The sequence below is a fragment of the Arachis duranensis genome, chromosome 5, assembly GCF_000817695.3.
Source record: "Arachis duranensis cultivar V14167 chromosome 5, aradu.V14167.gnm2.J7QH, whole genome shotgun sequence".
Classification (NCBI taxonomy): Eukaryota; Viridiplantae; Streptophyta; class Magnoliopsida; order Fabales; family Fabaceae; genus Arachis; species Arachis duranensis.
The window spans coordinates 52,823,561-52,831,670 of NC_029776.3; positions in this window are offsets into that span (position 1 = coordinate 52,823,561).

Here is an 8,110-nt window from a genome sequence, read left to right on the forward strand (position 1 = left end):
AAGGCGTGGCACGCCAACCTCTCAACCTCACTTAGGCGTGTCACTTGAGCAACCGGGCGTGACACGCCAATGCACAAGACAACACAAGCAAGAACTGGGCGTGCCACTTAGCGTCGAAGGCGTGACACACTAGCCCCAAAAAGTCACTTTGGCATGCCACTAGAAGGCCAAGGCGTGGCACGCCACTTACTGGAACGAGACAAGATCATGGGCGTGGCACGCCAACCTTCAGGCGTGGCACGCTGGTATAACTTTCCAGAGAGGATGGAAGAGGCTAATTACATGGGGCGTGCCACTTGAGCTCGAAGGCGTGGTACGCCAATCACTATTCTTCACTTAAGCGTGCCACTTGAGCAACCAGGCGTGGCACGCCAGTGTCATTCAGAGGCAAGGAAAGTGGAGAAATCAAAGGGCGTGCCACTTGAGCTCGAAGGCATGGCACGCCAACACAAGAATGCCACTATGGCGTGCCACTTGAGTTCGAAGGCGTGGCACGCCAAGGTTGAAAGAGGGACGAGCGTGCCACTTGAAGGATTGAGCGTGGCACGCCAAGCCATTTTGAAGGACACGTGACACGCCTGAGAAGCGCCAGCCACACGCCAGCTAAGGGGTCACGTTTATTGAGTGCTTTCTTTCCCTCCAAAATGTAATTTTCCCTTTTTCACTTTTGTAATTCTTTTATTTTTTACTAGGAGTAGTATATATACCCCAAAAGAGTACTAAAGAAGGGGTTAAGCAGTTAGTTCTAGATCCACTTTTACATTCCACTTTTGAGTACTTTCTAAGCTATGAGTAGCTAACTTCCCTCTCATTGAGAGAGGGAGCTCTGTTGTACTTGATGGATTGACAATAGTGAAATTCTTCTTCTATTCATCTTTTCTTGATTTGCTAGAAGGAATTTCGTTCTTAATGCTTAGTGTTCAACTATTTTGGGAAAGAGATTGAATACAATTGGGTTTCATGGGAACCTTGGGAAAGGAAACATGAAACCATGCTTGAAATCCCTTCTCACATTTGAGTAGATTATGGGTTTTGGTGATGGGATACGTGACATATAATCCCCCCTCTACCTGGATCTACAAGAGTGTGTGGTATAATCAGGGACCAAGTATATCTCTCTTCATGAGCAATTAGACCAAGGAATTGGCTATTGATCAAGATCTGAGAGATTGAGTCACCAAGGGATTAGGGCTCAATCAATCATGACTGCTAAGAGGTCAGTGAGTTGCATGATTGAAGAAGATCTAAGCTAAATTTGATCCAAAGAGGCAACATCTCCCAATCTCAATGAATTCCCCCATTCTTATCTATCCATTTCTTTATAGCTCAATTTTACCTTCAACAATTCCCCATTCCCATTTACATTCAAGTCATTTATGATTCAGTAATTTACATTCTGCAATTTCCATTCCTGCACTTTAATACTTTTCTTTATATTCTAGTCATTTACATTTATGCCATTTACAATTCTGCACTTCACACTATCATTGATCTGCTTGACTAATTCACTAATCAATTAAAACTGCTTGAGTTTTCCAATCTCTGTGGATACGATCCCACTCCACTGTGGTTTATTACTTGGCGATAATTTTGGTGTGCTTGCCAAAAGGACTCGTTCACTAAATTTTTAAAAGGGTGTATTGAATGAGGGTCATCATGTGTTGAAACAAGATTTGGGATCCGGGAATATATGAGGATCAATTTTGGGAGCTCAAAACTTGTGAAGAACTCCATCAAAGCTTGAGGAATTTACTTGGTATTGATAGAGCTTATTGGAAGTCCAAGCATTGGTGGAAGTTTCAAGACGAGTTCAAGCACAAGCCACCATAACAGGGAGCTCACCAAATGTCCAACTTAAGGACTTTAACTAAAAGTGCTAGGTGGGAGACAACCCACCATGGTATGATCGTTCCTTTTTCAGTTTTAATTCTACTATGTTTTGTTTGTTTTTGAGTTTTGATTGCACCTGGAATCATGCATAACATTCATATTAGCGTTGCATTCTCCATACTGCATTATTATAAAAAAAAATGGCACGCGACGCGACAGCGTCGCCGATGCGTCCACGTCATATGTGCCTCAAGGAAGAAAAGAGACTTTACAGAAAGTCACACGAAAGCGTGGTTGGAGGCGTGCCTTTGGCACAAATTGATCCACGCGACTGCGTCGCTGACGCATTCGCATCATTTGCGGAAAATGCCTCCTACGCGTCCGCGTCAACCACGCGAACACGTAACCTGAAAATTGGCGTAAAAAAAGGGTGTATGGCAGCAAGTTGTGATGGAGTGGGGTTGAACTCGTGCTAGAAGCACAAGCCTTACCACGCGAATGCGTGCCCTACGCGTCCACGGCGTTTTTCAGAAAAAGGCCAACCACGCGGTCGCGTGGGGCAAAATGAGTTTCAAATAGAGAGTTGCACGACCGCGAGGCTACCGTCACACTAATGGCACAAAACACTCCACGTGAACGTGTGAGCCACGCGTCCACATCACTTCATAGAAGCGCTATCCGCGCGAACGCGTGACCCACGCGTTCGCGTTGCCTGCACCCCACAACTTATCCAGATCGGCCAAGATATCTTATCTTTTCTTCTCCAAATCTAAATCTTTTCTTTTCCTTCTTAATTCTTTCTTCCTCCTTTCTTACTTTCTTTTTCTTTTACCACTGGTGTTAAAATTTTCTTCTTCAATTATTGCATCTTTTCTTGAATTATTTTGGTGCTTCATGACTTGTTTTATTCTGATTGGGTATTATTATTCATAAATCAATGCTAATTTTTATAATACTAATATTCCTTTTGCATTGATATGCACTTACACTATCTTACATTACCCACACTCTCTTCCCATTGTTGCAACTTTTGCACTATTGATATGCCATTTGCTTTCACTATTTTCTCACTTGCATGTTGTAGCTACCATGTAATTGAAACCTTTATTATTTGGCATTAACACATATATTTTATTTATTTTTTTATCTTTATTTCTGGGTTAATTTTCTTCCTTTTCCTCTTCTTTCAGGATGGCCACCGAGAGGGGAAAGAAAGAACTTCTATATGGGGAGACAAGCAAGTCAATCTGCACAATCTATAGAGAAAGGCATCAGTTGGAGCAGTCCGTCCACTTGTACATCTTAGCATGCACCGAGGACGGTGCAACCTTTAAGTGTGCGAAGGTCGATACCGATCTCCATGGGTTAGTTATTTTCTTTTCAACACCAATGTCTTATTTTGTTTATTAGTTCATTGTTGCATTGCGTAATAGATTGCATGTGTAGTTGATTGTTTGCATTTAAATACTACTTGGTTAAAAAATAATAAGTTTCTTTCTAGGACCCTATTTTTGAAAAAAAAATTCACTAATTTAAATTAAAAATTAAAAATTTTCTATGTGTCAAATTTTTTTGAAGTTGTATTTGGAACTTGGTTTTTGAGCCAAAGAACACACAACTTGTGAGATTTTGAGCTTATTTACATGGTTACATTATTTAATCATAAATTTTTATTCTTGTGTGTTTTCTTCTCTATAATTGCAATCTTTGCTTTGTTCTATTCTATATGTCCATTATTTAGTGTATTTACATGCTTGCATATGATTGAGGCCATCATTTGATTATTAGCTCACTTATCCCAAATAGCCTACCCTTTCAATCACCTTTGTTAGCCCCCTTGAGCCTTTTTGACCCCCTCTTCTATTTTATAACCACATTACTAGCCTTAAGCAAAAAAATAAATTAAAAATTCCAAGATGAATCCTTGGTAAGCTTAAGATAGATATTGTGTATAATTTAAGTATGGGGAATTTTATGGGAACATGGGATGATAGGAAAAAAGGGAATTAAATTGAATAAGTTATTTCAAAATTTCGGAAGCATGCTCATGTGAAATCAAAATAATTAAATTACCATGTGCATTGATATTAAAAAAAATTAAGTAATTAAATAAGGGGATACAAAAATTACCCCAATGCAAAATAAAAAAAATCAATGCACATGGGACAAAATTCAAAAATAAATTTGGTGCATGAGCATGTAATACAAAAGTGGGAAAATTTGGGTAGCTAGGTAAAGAACCTTGAAATTATATAAAGTGTGTATATTAGGTGACATCTTAGACTAATCAAGGATTCACTTTGTTAGCTCACTTAGCCTTATATATACATCCTTACCTTTAACTCAGCCCCATTACAACCCTGAAAAACCTCATCATGTTTGTATTGGTATGCTAAATATTTGTTGATTGGTTAGATGAAGAACAAAGTTTAGAAAGCATGATTAGAGAATAGTAGAGTGAATTACCCTATACACTTGAGAGACTAGAGTGATATACACTACCAATAAGGGTTCAATGCTTGATTCTATGTTCCCTGCTATCATGAGCTATCTTCTTACAAGTTTACTTGTCTTTTATTGTGTAATTTGAATTAGTGGAATTTGATTCATATTTGTCTTAGAGAACTTATTTACTTTTAACCAAGTAGGTAGAAACATTTTGCATGTAGTTGCATTCACATAGATAGGTTGCATTGCATACTCTCTATCATTCCTATTCACTCCTTTATAGTTTCTCTTGAGTTTAGCATGAGAACATGCTAATGTTTAAGTGGGGGGAGGTTGATAAACCTCTATTTCATGGTATATCTTGTGCTCAATTGAGTGGTTTTTATCAACTCTTTACCCACTTATTCATACTATTTGAATGGTTTTACTTTTTTCTTCCGGATTTTGTGCTATGATTGAAAACATGCTTCTTTGAAATTTAAATTTGCTATATTTAAATCTCTCTTATTACCATTCGATGTAGTTATATGTGTGTTAAGTGATTTCGGAGATTACAGGAAAGGAATGGCTTAGAGGATGGAAAGGAAGCATGCAAAAGTGGAAGGAATACAAGAAACTGAAGGAATTGCCAAAGCGGTCAGCCTGACCTATTTGCACTCAAACGGTCATAACTTCAGCAATAGAGGTCCAAATGATGTAGTTTTAGTTGTGATGGAAAGCTAACGTCCGGAGCTTCGATTTGATATATAATTTACCATAGTGGCCGTACATCTAGGTGATGCGAACGCATACTACACTTGGACGCGTCGCAGTGATGAAAATCAGCGTGTTTGATTTCATAACCAGCGAATTTTGGGCTGTTTTTGACCCAGTTCTCGGCCCAGAAAACACATATTAGAGGCTATAAAGTGGGGGAATGCATCCATTCATAAGGGAACAACTCATAATTCAGTTTTCATAATTTAGATGTAGTTTCTAGGGAGAAAGGTTCTCTCCTATCTCTTGGGTTTTAGGAATTAGGATTTCTCTTAGTTTTAGGATTTAGGATTATTTCTTCTTCAATCACAGGTTCAATGATTCTTTTACTTATTTTCTTAATTTGGTTAGAAAGCATGATTAGAGAATAGTAGAGTGAATTACCCTATACACTTGAGACACTAGAGTGATATACACTACCATAAGGGTTCAATGCTTAATTCTATGTTCCCTGCTTTCATGAGCTATCTTCTTACAAGTTTACTTGTCTTTTATTGTGTAATTTGAATTAGTGGAATTAGATTCATATTTGTCTTGGAGAACTTATTTACTTTTAACCAAGTAGGTAGAAACATTTTGCATGTAGTTGCATTCACATAGATAGGTTGCATTGCATACTCTCTACCATTCCTATTCACTCCTTTATAGTTTCTCTTGAGTTTAGCATGAGAACATGCTAATGTTTAAGTGTGGGGAGGTTGATAAACATCTATTTTATGGTTTATCTTGTACTCAATTGAGTGGTTTTTATCAACTATTTACCCACTTATTCATACTATTTGAATGGTTTTACTTTTTTCTTCCGAATTTTGTGCTATGATTGAAAACATGCTTCTTTGGACTTAAAATTTGCTATATTTAAATCTCTCTTATTACCATTCTATATCGTGATATGTGTGTTAAGTGATTTCGAAGATTACAGGGCAGGAATGGCTTAGAGGATGGAAAGGAAGCATGTAAAAGTGGAAGGAATACAAGAAACCGAAGGAATTGCCAAAGCTATCAGCATGACCTCTTTGCACTCAAACGTTCATAACATCAGCAACGGAGGTCTAAATGAGGCAGTTTTAGTTGCGTTGGAAAGCTAACGTCCGGGGCTTCGATTTGATATATAATTTGCCATAGTGGCCGTATAGCTAGGCTACGCGAAAGCATGCTACACGCGGACGCGTCGCACTAATGAAAATCAGCGTGTTTGATTTCATAACCAGCCAATTCTAGGCTGTTTTTGACCCAGTTCTCGGCCAAGAAAACACATATTAGAGGCTATAAAGTGGGGGAATGCATCCATTCAGAAGGGAACAACTCATAATTCACTTTTCATAATTTAGATGTAGTTTTTAGAGAAAGAGGTTTTCTCCTCTCTCTTAGGTTTTATGAATTAGGATTTCTCTTAATTTTAGGATTTAGGATTATTTCTTCTTCAATCACAGCTTCAATGATCCTTTTACTTATTTTCTCAATTTTGTTAGAAAGCATGATAAAGAATAGTTGAGTGAATTACCCTATACACTTGAGAGACTAGAGTGATATACACTACCAGTAAGGGTTCAATGCTTGATTTTATGTTCCCTGCTACAATGAGCTATCTTCTTACAAGTTTACTTGTCTTTTATTGTGTAATTTGAATTAGTGGAATTTGATTCATATTTGTCTTGTAGAACTTATTTACTTTTAACCAAGTAAGTAGAAACATTTTGCATGTAGTTGCATTCACATAGTTGCATTGCATACTCTCTATCATTCCTATTCACCTCTTTATAGTTTCTCTTGAGTTTAGCATGAGAACATGCTAATGTTTAAGTGTGGGGAGGTTCATAAACCTCTATTTCATGGTTTATCTTGTGCTCAATTGAGTGGTTTTTATCAACTCTTTATCCACTTATTCATTCTATTTGAATGGTTTTACTTTTTTCTTTCGGATTTTGTGCTATGATTGAAAACATGCTTCTTTGGCCTTTAAATTTGCTATATTTAAATCTCTCTTATTACCATTCGATGTCGAGATATGTGTGTTAAGTGATTTCAAAGATTACAGGGTAGGAATGGCTTAGAGGATGGAAAGGAAGCATGCAAAAGTGGAAGAAATACAAGAAACTGAAGGAATTGTGATCGGGGTAAAACTTGTCTCTCAACAAATTCACATTCGGCAAGTGTACCGAATTTGTCGTCAAGTAAAAACTCACAATAGAGTGAGGTCGAATCCCACAGGGATTGATTGATCAAGCAACTTTAATTAGAGGAATGATCTTGTTGAGCGAATCCATGAATAGAGTTGATAATTGCAGAAATTAAAATGGCAGGAAAGTAAATGACTGAAAGTAAATAGCAGAATTGTAAATGGGAATGGGGGAATTGCTCATAAAAGTAAATTGCAGAAATTAAAGAGAATGGGTAAGATCAGAAATGGGGAGTTCATTGGGCTTAGGAGATGTTGCATTCTCCGGATCAATTTCATTTTCATCTATTCCTCAATTAATGCACTCATTGATCTCCTTGGCAATCTTAAGTGATTGAATCACAATCTCTTGCAATTCAATCTCTCAAATCTTGATCAATAGCCAATTCCTTGGTCAATTGCTCATGAGAAGAGATGAAGTGTGGTCACTGATTATAGCACATGCACTTCCCAAATCAAATGCTTAGAGGGTTATAGTCACATACCCATCCACACTCAATTTGGTCCAGCATGAGAAAGCATTTCTAGCTAATCTCTTCATTCCTCTTTCAAGGATCCGAAGAGATCCATGTTTGAATAGCTTCTTTTCCAAGATAACTATCCAATTGGATGAAGATCGAAAGCTTTCAAGTAAAATCAAAAGGAAAGATAGAAGAAGAAAAAGAAAATTAGTATTGATCCATCAAATTACAACAGAGCTCCCTAACCCAATGAAAAGGGTTTAGTTGTTCATAGCTCTAGAAATCAAAAGCAAAGATGGAGAATACATGATAAAGCTAGAAGTGCAAAGAAAGTAAATACAAAGAGTAGTTCGCTTTCTTAGCTCCTCCCAAAAGCTCTTCTCTATTTCAAAACTACTCCTATATATACTACTCTTCTCAACTTCTAGTTAGCTCT